The sequence below is a fragment of the Larimichthys crocea genome, chromosome XIII, assembly GCF_000972845.2.
Source record: "Larimichthys crocea isolate SSNF chromosome XIII, L_crocea_2.0, whole genome shotgun sequence".
Classification (NCBI taxonomy): Eukaryota; Metazoa; Chordata; class Actinopteri; family Sciaenidae; genus Larimichthys; species Larimichthys crocea.
This window is the reverse complement of record NC_040023.1, coordinates 44,963,943-44,976,019: the sequence shown is the minus strand read 5'-3', so window position 1 is coordinate 44,976,019 and position 12,077 is coordinate 44,963,943. Positions and strand designations below refer to the sequence as shown.

General features: G+C 41.5%; 1 long non-coding RNA gene across 4 annotated transcripts in view; it reads left to right on the top strand.

Moving 5' to 3' along the window:
- The window catches only part of LOC113747334 (uncharacterized), a 26,369-nt gene extending 14,292 nt beyond the window's left edge, over nucleotides 1-12,077 (top strand). For 2 of the 4 annotated variants that reach the window (XR_003463575.1, XR_003463578.1), the window contains exon 5: nucleotides 11,936-12,077. This is a non-coding gene — a long non-coding RNA (uncharacterized LOC113747334). Of the gene's footprint in view, nucleotides 1-9,594; nucleotides 9,685-10,805; nucleotides 11,477-11,935 lie in introns of those variants that run through there. The other 2 variants (XR_003463577.1, XR_003463576.1) reach the window with 2 other exon arrangements.

The window sequence follows — 12,077 nt, the reverse complement described above, 5'->3', positions numbered from 1 at the left end:
TCAGTTCACTCCAAGAAGAAAAACAGCCTGCTGTATGAGAGCATGTTCCCTGGTAGTCTGCATGAACCCTCAAACATATAACTATACATAGGGGTGTTGCCTTCATGGATATTAAAAAAACTGTGAGTGAAGTTTTGTTGATGAACAATATGAGGAATGCACGCAAACATTCTTGCAATGCCAAACAAATTAGCTCATTTTCGCTTAGCGATAAAGTGAATGTAAATATGATTACTTCAGGGACTGCTGAGGGACGCACCGGATCTGTTGCCATCACTTATCTGACCACCAATTCTCAGTGTGTCTCTTTAAGTGGAGTTGGCGGTGGAGGGATGGGGGAGTATTGGATGATGTCACTGCTACCTGTCTGATTGACTGAGTGATTAATCACCAAGGGGCTTGGACTGGGAGGAGAGGGTGAGGGGGATCGGATTGGAATGAGGGAGGGAGGGGCAGAAGACTGATCAATCACAGTGATTGACAGGCTCAATGATCTGAGGATCAGCATCCCTGGAGGACGCTACATCACCAGAGTCGCATCATGCGGGCACATGAAGTCAAATCACACACAGATGCACAAACACATACAGTATAATCACAAACACTTGAACATAAAATACCAAAAATACACACACACAAGCATGGCAAGAGATGTGCACGCAAGCTGCCATCACAGCACCACCCACCTTTGGGGAGGGGGGGTGTCAGCAGGGGAAAAAATACACCCAGATACAGGTTGGATAATAACAGCCTGTGTACAGATGGATTTACTGCCATGATTGGGACACACTCACACACAGCTAGTAATAGTCACCATCTATTAATGTCAGCGACACATTCTCATCATGGTTGCCGTAGAAGTGGAGTGGAAGGAGAGAGAGAGAGCAGAGTGCAATGTTAGATTTACTATGATGGCACAACGTGCACAGATACTCAGAAGAGCAGTACGCAGAAAATGTCCTGCATCACACATTTTCAAGGAACCTAAATGAGTACCCCCGAACTCCTTTCCCTCCCCCTCCGTTCTTTCTTCTCCTTTACTTCTCCGTAACCCCCCTCCTGCTCTGTTACAGTATCATCTGCTGATTAGTGGTGAATTACTGCTGTTTCAAAGAGAGACATCTGTCACTAGCCAGGGCCAGCATGAGGAAGACCATCCAGAGTCCCGAAGGCAAGAAGCTGCTACCTAAAAAGACCATGGCCCACCATCAGAGCCTTTCCCTGGGGTCTGATCAATTCAACCCGACCCCCACCGTGACTAGCGACATCCTTTTACTCAAACTCAAGCACCATCATCATATTTAACTGCTATTTCTGGTCATAATGTCTGCTCCTTCCCTCTATTTTATTCACCTCTTTGTCATCTCCTCACTATACTTTGTGTGTCTTAGACATACAATGGGTCGAGATTAGTGAAACATTTGCATTTTTCTATCTTCATCCCACCCCCCACCTTTTACCCCTCATCCCTTCCCCCAAGGTAGTAGTATTACAAAGGGGTAGTGTGTATCACTCCCTTCCTCCCCACAGTTAAGATGTAACAAGATGCTCCTCATTGATATCTGCTGCTGATAACATCTGGCTAGTCTATTTGTGTGTGTGTGTGTGTGTGTGTGTGTGTGTGTGTGTGTGTGCGTGTGCACACATGCTCAGAGTTCATTACATACCACAATACAGACTGTTTGGGAATCATGGTTTCTGTTTTGTCCAGTTCGGGAGACAAAGATATCAAAGATGATATTTCTTTGCATTTATTTTGAAAGTCTTGATGATCACGAAGACAGAAAGTGAACTAAAGGGATTTTATGTTTTCCTTTCCTCGGAAACCACGATGCAATGACAAGAGGTTAAGACACTTAAAAAGTGTTTTCCATCAATCATATTCCTGTTCTCAAACTTTAATGAAGTAATTAAGTAGATATTATCATGAGAAATATACTCAAATGTAAAAAAGTAGAAGCAATTTCAGCCTGTTATATTATTATACAGACTTGTTCAGGGTGTACCCGCCTCTCGCCTCATGCCAGCTGGATGAGGATGATTATTATGGGCAATATGTAGGCAGCATTTCAGTGTAGAAGCTTCTCCATAATTTACTCCATATGTTGTAAACCTGAAAAGTGGCTAAATAAATGTAGTGGAGCAAAGAATGCAATATGTAGATCGTGGAGCATTTAGCAGCTCAAGATAATATATTTCCCTGTGGAGTTGATGAGGACCATAAACAGCAGACTCTGAAGTATTACCGAATATAAAGGGTTATATATATATATAAGTATATAGTGGCAGTGCATAGTAATTACACTGTATAAGGCTAAGAAGGCTGTTCTATGCAGTGTGTGTGTGTGCAGGCATGTGGATGCCTGTGTGTGTCCGTCTTTCAAGCATGAGTGGCCTTATAACTGAGATTGTTAAAGAGGAAGTTAGGCAGAAAGAGTTCCCAGAATGACACGAATTCCTTTACTCAGTGACCTTCTGCCTGCGATGTCAGAAGGCCATATGCTGCACAGACAATAAGGAGAAGATACACACACACATTCACGCCCCCATAACTGCCTCAGTTTGGCTACATGTGAGGAGGAGCGGGAGGACGTATTGTTAAAGGTTAACCATTGTGTCTCCCTCAGCGGGGAAGGTGAGGGACAATTGCTGGGTGTTTCTGCGGTTGTGGAGGGGGAGGTAAGGAGTTTGTGAGGGGTGAAGGGAGAGCAACAAGTCTTTGTAGTAAAGCGAGGACCCAAAAAGACCCAATGAATATATGGTCTTCAGCAGCAGATTGTGTGTGGGCACTGACCAGTCACAATGTGTCATTTGGAGGACACCTTACGTCAAACACTGGACAATCATGAGAAACTCCCACAATTCTTTTGGGTCATTCCCGTTCTCTTCCTCTGCACATGTTCTCATGCTGACTATGGGAACATTGGCATACCCGCAGCACTATTATTTTGTACGTGAGACAGAATAAATCTCCTCTTAGTACCGTTATACGCAAAAAGAAAATTGGATTTTTACTCTCATTCCTCTACACAATAGATTGAATCTGTGATTGGAGGTCTGTCCGCTGTATAAAAAAAAGGGAAGATGATCTTCACCTACTAAGAGTTCACTTGCATAGTTGAGTCTTGTCTGCACAAGAGTTATCATTTACAGGGAGCATAGTCATACTTTATAACAGAGTGTGTACATGTGGTATCCACAATAACTTCTTTCTTGATTGTGTCATATTCAGATAAGTACACCAGACAAGTCAGTCATCTTCTTGGCACCAGTAATGGAGCCACTGTGGGAAAGCCTGGGATATGCTACGTAGTCCCATTTAGAGTGAAATAGATGATAAAGGGTATGCTTTAGGGCAAGGCTGCCTTATCATTCCCAGTCACTCTGTCCAGCACAAAACACCAGAAACTATGAATCAAAATTATGTTACTGCATGGCTTGTTTCCCTCCTCAAATGTTTTCAGATACAGATTTTAGTGTACTGTTCAGCTGTAATATGAGAAAGTCTGTGAGCGGACAGATGGACGTTTTTTCAGTCATTCACCAGCTCTCGTCCATATGTGGTCACTTCTGGCTCCAGAAAAACTAAGATGGCAACATTCGTGATGCCAGATTGAAGGCGTCAAAATGGTTGTCCACAAATTAATAGGTAATATGAAAAGTTAAGAGTTACAAAATGGGGTGTTGTGCAGCAGAGATGACCAATTTCTCTATCATATTGAACGATGGGAAATGTAGGACCCAGCGTTTTTTGGAACTACTTTTTGGCATCACTTAGTAAGAGTCAGAATATCCAGGCCTCTCTTGATTGATAGTGACAATTCAGTTTTTTTGGAAATGAGGTTGATGAGATCGGCGAGATTGAGCCAAAACAAATATGTGAAGTTGCTAGACAGAAAACCAAAACAATGAGCTAAAACGCTAAAAGGCACCTTAGAGAAGGTATAATAATTATTATTATTATGGCCCATTATTAGAGTTGTGTAATAATTCGCTGTGGGTTTGTCACTTTAGATGTCTCTATTTAAGTAGTTATGTGAACTGTTAATATAAAAATATTGATTATAGCAGCTTTAAATAAGAGATTTTTGGTGGTTGTTAGCTTAGGCTGATCACTGTGCAAACACACTTCCAGTATCTGGCTGCTAAATACATATTTTCAGAGCTCTTACTGAGATTACTGTACCAGTGTACTGAAATAAATTAGGCACTGTACTGTGAGACAATACCAACTACTGAGGCGATCTATGTTGACGGTCTTGTTTTGTTTTGAATCATCCTTGTGTGGGAAATCACACCCACAGGGCCAATAGGAATTACCAGCTCTCAAAAAGGCAATTAATCTTAATTAGGAATAATTATCAGGCGAGGTGGTCTCTCTTGGTTCCTTTCATCTCCACTTATCCTCCTCTGTTGTGTGGGCAGCTATGTTTATACGTAGCTTGTACAGTTCTGACAAGAGCCTGTGAAGAAAGAAAACAGACGTGGTTTTCCCATCTCATCTACGACGAAGTTCATTTGAATAACAAATATTATGTCTCAAAGCTGTCACGATGGAAATGAGAGTTTAGTCAAGCCTGCATGATCAGTTATGCCTAATCTTTACACTGTTAGTTTTATTACATTTATGAGTCTTGCGTAACTATCAAATCTAGATATTGTTTTGCATTATGTCAGTGAATGAATGATGATAACAAAGAAGATCTCTTCTTCCTCTCTCAACTTCCTCTTCTCTCCAACCAGCACAGATGCCTCCATCTATCAGTCTTCACTGTTGACAAGCCAAAGCCACACTCCCTCTTTTGATGTCCCTGCTGGGCCCTTTATGTGTGTGTGTGTGTGTGTGTGTGTGTGTGTGTGTGTGTGTGTGTGTGTGTGTGTGTGTGTGTGTGTGTGTTCCCATCTGTGTCAAGGCGCCCATCTGTAGGTTACCACACATCCCTCCCTCTCCTGCCCTAAGGCTACAAGACCATCTTAGGACCAGTATTCAGTAGCCCCTGCACACACCAGCACCCCCCTCTCCTTCCTTTAAAGCTGTGGAAGTCGAGCTTTTTGTATAAAAATACACTTATTAACCTGAATCAGACTCACTGAGACCCCACAGATTTGCCCTAATTGGTTTACACATGACTATTTTTTTCTTTATTTATGTACACATAATCCTTGACATCCTTCATCTTGTCTGAGGCTGAGCCTGTTTAGTATCTGTGCAGCCCATGATAGCTTCAACAAATAATTTTAGCTATTTAGCTCCCCACTGGAACACCAATTCATTTGAAGTTGGTTTCTGACCACCTAAATGTAAAACCAGTAATATGTGTTTGATTTCCACCAACTCCTAGTCATTACTCTGTGGTTTGGTGTTGGGTAGGCATGTGAAAATGGGTTAATCAGAGCTTCTTTTTTTTTTTTTTTTGCTCAAAAAAGATGCCTGCCGGAGCAGTAAACATCACCTAAAGCGGTGAGATGAACCAAACCGGCGAGGATCTGGGCTGTAAAACCCAAACAGTGATGGTCTGATGGTAAAATGCTTCATAGACTATATAAATCTCAGCGCACTTCGTATTACACATTGACATTTGAGCCCTTTTATACACAAGAATATGCAGCTTTAAATGTGTCACCTGCACAAATATGAGATAGCACAGCAAGAATTTCTTCAACAGTCCAGATGAACGCAGGTCAGTGGAGATACAGTTTCCCATAAATGTTAATTTGAGTGACAGGTCCTGTCTGTCTATGTTCAGAGTGTAATGGACTGAAGGGACCAGGGTGTTTCCCAAGTGGCTACATGATGCTGCCATATGCCGTGTGACCTGATGTGGGGAAAAACATCTTACAAGAAATGTTGACAGGACTTTTTTTGACAGGGAGTTAAGTAAAACTTGGAAACCAAATCATTGTTAAAGCAGCTTTGCAAACTGACATTGAAGTTCCAGATTCTTAAAAGGACATTGCAAAAGGAGACAGCAGATAAAATGATCACAAATTGAACTGAAGCAGTTTGTGGTCTTCATTTTATTTTATTTTTTATTCTGTTTTGTTTTGCAGGCTGGCATTTTGACATCTGCTCTGCATCAAAGTATAGTTCTGTATCGGCTTGTCAAGGTTACATCTCCGCTGTTTTCAAAAGCCAACTGAGGTCTTCAGTCTTGTCAGTAGGCAGAGAACATATTCAAGGCTGTAGCTACAGTTCATACTTCTTTGTCTGCAAATTCTTGGATGAAATAGTACAGCACTCTAGCTCCAATGTACATACAGGCTTTTTACATTTTAGAAGTTGCTGCCTTGGCAACTATTTGTCCTCTTCTGGTTTTAGCACAGTCCTGTGTTCCATGTATAAAACACAGCGCTATAGAATTTGACATGTAATTGGATGTATGAATAGAAAAGTGTAGACAAAACAGAATTGCTGTCTCTGGGCATTTTCAGCTTCAAGGCCAGTGTGCGAGTCAGGAGTCAGAACATTAGTTCTCACCACTAGATGTCTCACTCCTGAACAGTACGTTCTGATCTGCTGCAGAGAGGACACAGTAGGGGATTCATGACATGTACCAAAAACACTACAGGGACACAGAGATGCTATATCTGGTTTTGAGGTGACACCACCATATTTAAATTATGATTGATGCAGGTAGGTGGGTAAAGAGGGAGAGACAGACAGACGAGGAGCGGGGGCGTTTGCCACTTTGTTTTTGCACTAACAAAGGATCTAGTTACAATCTGTAATGTCAAAAGGGACACTCGTAGTGATGAAACCACAGATAATTATCACCTTCATGGCATCTTTAAGCTCATTGTTCCTGGCCTCCAAACTTTGTCGTTTGATTCACACTCGCAGCTTTCATCTGCCGTTTACGGGAGCAGTTGATTTATGTGGAAAAGCTAAATCAAATAAGCAAACATCTTGGTTGGCTCGGCAGCAAACAGCACGCAGACAAAGTGAGCAACTAGCCGGTGGAAATTTTGGAGCATTTAGCAGCTAAAGAGTAGCATGCATCCCCTGAGGTGAATATCAAACCTGCAGACGTGACTGAATGCTTCTCTGGATGTGTAAATGACAACAAGCAGAACAGTTTTATAAGGGGATAAAATGTCAGTGTTACATTTATAGGTTGCTTTTACTTCCCCAAGATGACCAACAATGATGCAGCTTTAAATGTCTTAAAGAATAAATGCTTTTATATTTGTTTTTTTCATATGATTTAGCTTTTGATACACGCAAACATGGTAGAAAAAGTCAATTTCCATCACAGAAATTCAAACTGACTCAATGTTTTGTCTGTTTACAATGGACTTTCAACACTAGTGACCACATGTACTTAACCCACCTTTTATATTTATCATTGCATCATCGTTAATTACTAACACAAGAGGATGCCTGGAGACCAACATTTTAGAATACTCTCTTCAAAACAGCTGTCCTGTCTGCTAGCAGACAATGATTACCACTAGGGCCGAAGTGCATCCTGGCTCTGTAGACACAATCAAAACAATCAGCTCAGCTGTTTATAACATATACAGACACACGTACGCACACTAAGACATTGCTTTACATAACGCAAATGCAAACCAGCCGGCGATTTATGAGAGGAAATATTAGCAGACTACTGTTTGGTTGTATTTATTTACTACGATCTTTATGCATACATGTGGGATTATCTGTGCTCTGCGTCGAGTGTGTTTGTGTGTACGTATCTGTCAGTGTGTGTCAGTGTGTGCATGTGTCAGAGTGTGCAATGCCTCAAGAATGCTCACTAAGGTTGCCCTGCCAAATATCAGTTATGTAATTGCTTGTTTCTTGTTTTCTTCAAGTCTGTTCCTGTGAACTGCTATTTCTTCACTTCCCTAAATCTCCATCATGCTGTTTCGTTTTTTTCTCGCCCCCACTCCTCGTCTGTCTCTCCCTCTTTCCCCTTCACTTGACATATAATACCTTTCCCCCTCCCTTCCCCAGTTGTCTCTAATTCATTATTTTGCACAGCATCTATCTATCTCTCTCCCCCCCCCCCCCTTGTTTTCTCCCTCTCCTTGTTATTCGCTCGCTTTGTAACACACACGCACGCTCATATACCCCTCTCTTTTTCACACTCACACCCTCTCTCTTTACCTCTTTCTCTCCGTCTCTCCAGGGTACAGTCTGTGCTGACAGCCTGTTCCTCAAGAATTGATTTCTACCCAGAATGCAATAAAAGTTAGTGAAGAAAGAAAAGGAGCAACAGAGTAACAACAGCTTGTCAATCCGTGCCACTGATGTGTAATTTGGGTTGGGCTGTTTTGTGTGCTTGTCCAGACACACAGACATGCAATGTAGAAAGTTGATGTACCCTATGTTCATTACATTTGAAAACAATAAGGCTTGCTCAGCCTTGGTAATATAGTCGTATCCTCATCAGGCTGAATGGATTTCCTGCCACCTTGATGCTTTTTCTATAACTGTTAAATCATTAGCCGTGCTGCCGTTTGATTAAAATCAATGTCGTATTTGATGACATGCAGCTGTTGTTTTTGCACAGATGAGCTTATATGCAGATAGTTATGTAAATATGACATTCAGCGACACAGGAAGATAAACATAGATTATAAAGCTAAAGATATACTGCAGGGTAAAATGAATGGTGATTCCCACTTTGATTTTTCTAGCTCAATGGACAATAATCTCCCATACATGTGGAAAGGCCACATATAAACATTTTATAGCTGACTTCAGGTTCAGGTAATCCTAAATATTTCTTCATGATATTAAATATTCATGATTAAAAGACAGACCAATTCAATTGCAATTCAACCGACTCACAAATGCATTCATGGTGTCATTTGTCCAGATTTTAAGATATCCATCTCTGCAATTTCTGTCTCCACCCTATTTAAAACCAAAGTCATCTTATTTGTGGCGTTCGCAGTTAAAATTACATTAAAAATGGCATTTTAAGTGTCCCTGACTCTACATTGCCAATAGGTGTGAATGTGGGCGTGAACGGTTGTTTGTCTCTGTGTGTCAGCCCTGTGATGAACAGGCGAGGGTGTAGCCTGCCTCTCGCCTCAATGTCAGCTGGGATTGGCTCCAGCCCCTTGTCACCCTGCTACCTCCCCATACCCTGACCCTGAGACCCCCATACCTCAGTGTTGCAATGAAAGTTGTTCTTTTTTTTTCTTAATGCTGAGAGGAACACAATTCTCTTAGGTCCATTGTGAAGGAGTACAGACAGAAATTTGAGAGACAATATCTCAAATTGGTCAAATGAAACCACAAGAGGGAAGTGAGAAAATCAGTTGTTTTTTTTTTTGTGTGTTTTGTTTGTTGTTGTTTTTTTTTTTGTATTTTGGATGGAAGGTTAAACAGAGAAATAGAAACTGTGTGTATATGTATGTGTGTGTGCGCCTAGCACAGTGTGCAATTAGCTCGATGTAATGAGCATCTGGACTGAAAGGAAATCCTCTCCCTTAACCATGTGTGTGTGTGTGTGTGTGCGTGCGTGGTTTTGTGTGTGTGTGTGTGTGTGTGTGTGTGTGTGTGAGAGAGAGAGAGAGAGCGAGAGAGGTCAACACCATCCAGTGGGTAGCAGCTGTCACTTTTCCTCTCCTGTCTCCCAGATTACATAAAGTGAACCTGTGGCAGCCCAGACACCGCAGACACGCTGATGGGTGTGTCCCAGACTAGGTGTTCATTGATCAGTCTGGAAGGTCAGTGTTGGATGAGCGGGGGTGGTTTGAAGAATGTGGTGAAGGGTGACCCTTTGGTCCCTGCTGTCGTTCCTCTCTCTCCAGCTCCATCTCTTCTCCTTCTGTCCTCAGTCCAATAAATCACTCTTTCACACACATCAAGTAATTACCTGTTGTGTAAATATTAATATTCCTGTCAGAGGATGGATGAATTTGTATCAAAACAAGCCTCTGCATATTTACCGGTACATTTCTATGTGTATGCTACTTTTCTTTCATGATCTGAATGACGTGTTGAGAGCGTACACATTTGTATGCTCAACTGTTTCCGAACATGTGCTGTAAATCAATGTGTGAATCTTACCAGCGCACATATGCATATTTAATGCACAAACACACCCACACACAGGTTCAAGCAAACCGTTTGTTTTGTTTCTTTCCCTCTATATTTGCTGCACTGCTTTTTGTTTTTGTTGTCTCTTTGCATAATAAGTGTGATCTTTTTCATCATCTGCAGTATTACGTATGATAAAGTTATATCCTGCACTTTTCCTGCTGCTGCTGCTGCTGCGACAGCCCCGTGGGGATCATTACAGCCTCATTTCATCTAATCTAATCTAATGATTAGAAGCGACCACATTACGTTAAAATGAAACACAATTCTATGCACAGTGTGTTTTTATAAAACGGCTGCAGGGGCACTTCTGAAATAAGGAAAACTGTAGCTTGATTTTAGGAGGATTTTTTAGATACACTGATACACTGCCCCACCTTTCAAATGTTTGGGTGTATCTATGAAGAACAATGGAGAAAGTTGAGAGCGGTCATAGGACGCTGGGGTCATGGATGATAAAGTTTTATCTTGGCTTAAAGAAATAGTTCAACATTTTCTATATGAAATTACAATCCAGGATCTCCAGTCTGAGTAACACATCTGTGAATGTGAAGGCTTGTCGAAAGGACAAAACACTCTTGGGCACTGCCTGGAAACAAATCCGGTAGCTGCTACGTGGCTTCCCTGCACTGCACTCTATCATCTCTCCACATTTACATGTCTGTGGTTGTACTCTGGGCTTCTTGCTGGATGATGTTGTGTTGGTGCAAAAGTTTGAACCAGAATCTTTTTTTTTTTTCTTCACCAGAGCCCTCCTGCGTTGGCACCCCTACTGTGCTGCTGAACTGATCTGATGATGATGATGCCTGTCATTGTTTCAGTCGGGCTGATTGGCTGATTACAGCCTGTGACAGCCACAGATGCTGGATTTTGTTTTCTTCAGAGCATTTTGATTAAGTCAACTCTTTAATCTTAATGCAGCCATAGATGTAGTTTGGGTACCACCATGACACAAAAGTCATGAACTTGGAGTGTTTCTGAATGTGTATGACTTTTGTAATTAAGTGTCATGTGGTAAATTATGCCATTTCTAATGGTTAATTGACTGAATAACACTTACACACTGTACTGGAAACACAGGGAATAGGACTGTTTCTTGGCTGGGCAAACTAACTTTGCAGAGTTGGTTGCCTGACTACTTAAATATTACAACCCACTCTAAGAAGTCACTGGTTGATTATTCTGGCACATAACCCATAAAACCTCAATTTCTTGCTTTTACCCTTCAGCTTTTATGCAGATGAAATAGATGAGATATAATTTAATTGGTGACCTTTAAAAGTGCTGGTAGCAGTGGTGTTGTTATGCCTGGGCATCCGATGCTACAGTCTCATAGCTATGGCTCTCAAGAGAAGAAAAATCTACAAATCTGTCATTCAATTATGCATTAAAGTCTTTGTTGTCAGAAAAAGTACATTTTGGGTCTTCTGTGTGTCATTCAAGCAGCAGCTCTACTTCCCACGACTTGGCACACACACATTTTGTGTGAGTGCAAGAGAGAGAGAGGGAGAGGGTGCACTGGTTAAAGGCCTTGTCATTGTTGACATCTGCTGGTATCTAGCTAGCTAATTCACTAAGGCAAGACTTGAAGGATATACGAATGGAGGCAAAGAGGCGCAGGTGAGGCTGGAGGAGGTGGAGGACGAGTTTTCTCCTGTTGCTGTAACAGCAGATGAGTCAGAATGTGAGTGCCATGATATAACTGTAGGACATTGGCAAAGCATTGAAAGAAAGTGGGACGACCTTACTCTGCCTATCATTAAATCCATTAAGTCTTTTTTTAACCCTCATGTGGTGTTATAGTGTGTTTGCTGTTGTGTAATCTGATATTGGTCGGTGTGTTCAAATAATCAGTTAATTCTATGTATTTTTTTTTAGAAAACATTAGGCGTGCACCAGCCGACAGATGAGACACCAGAAGAGCTACTGGAGAGGTGATGAAGAGGAGGGTATTAGATAAGACACAACCAATTTCAATTCAATTTATTATACTGTCATTGGTTTTACCCCTGAAAATAAA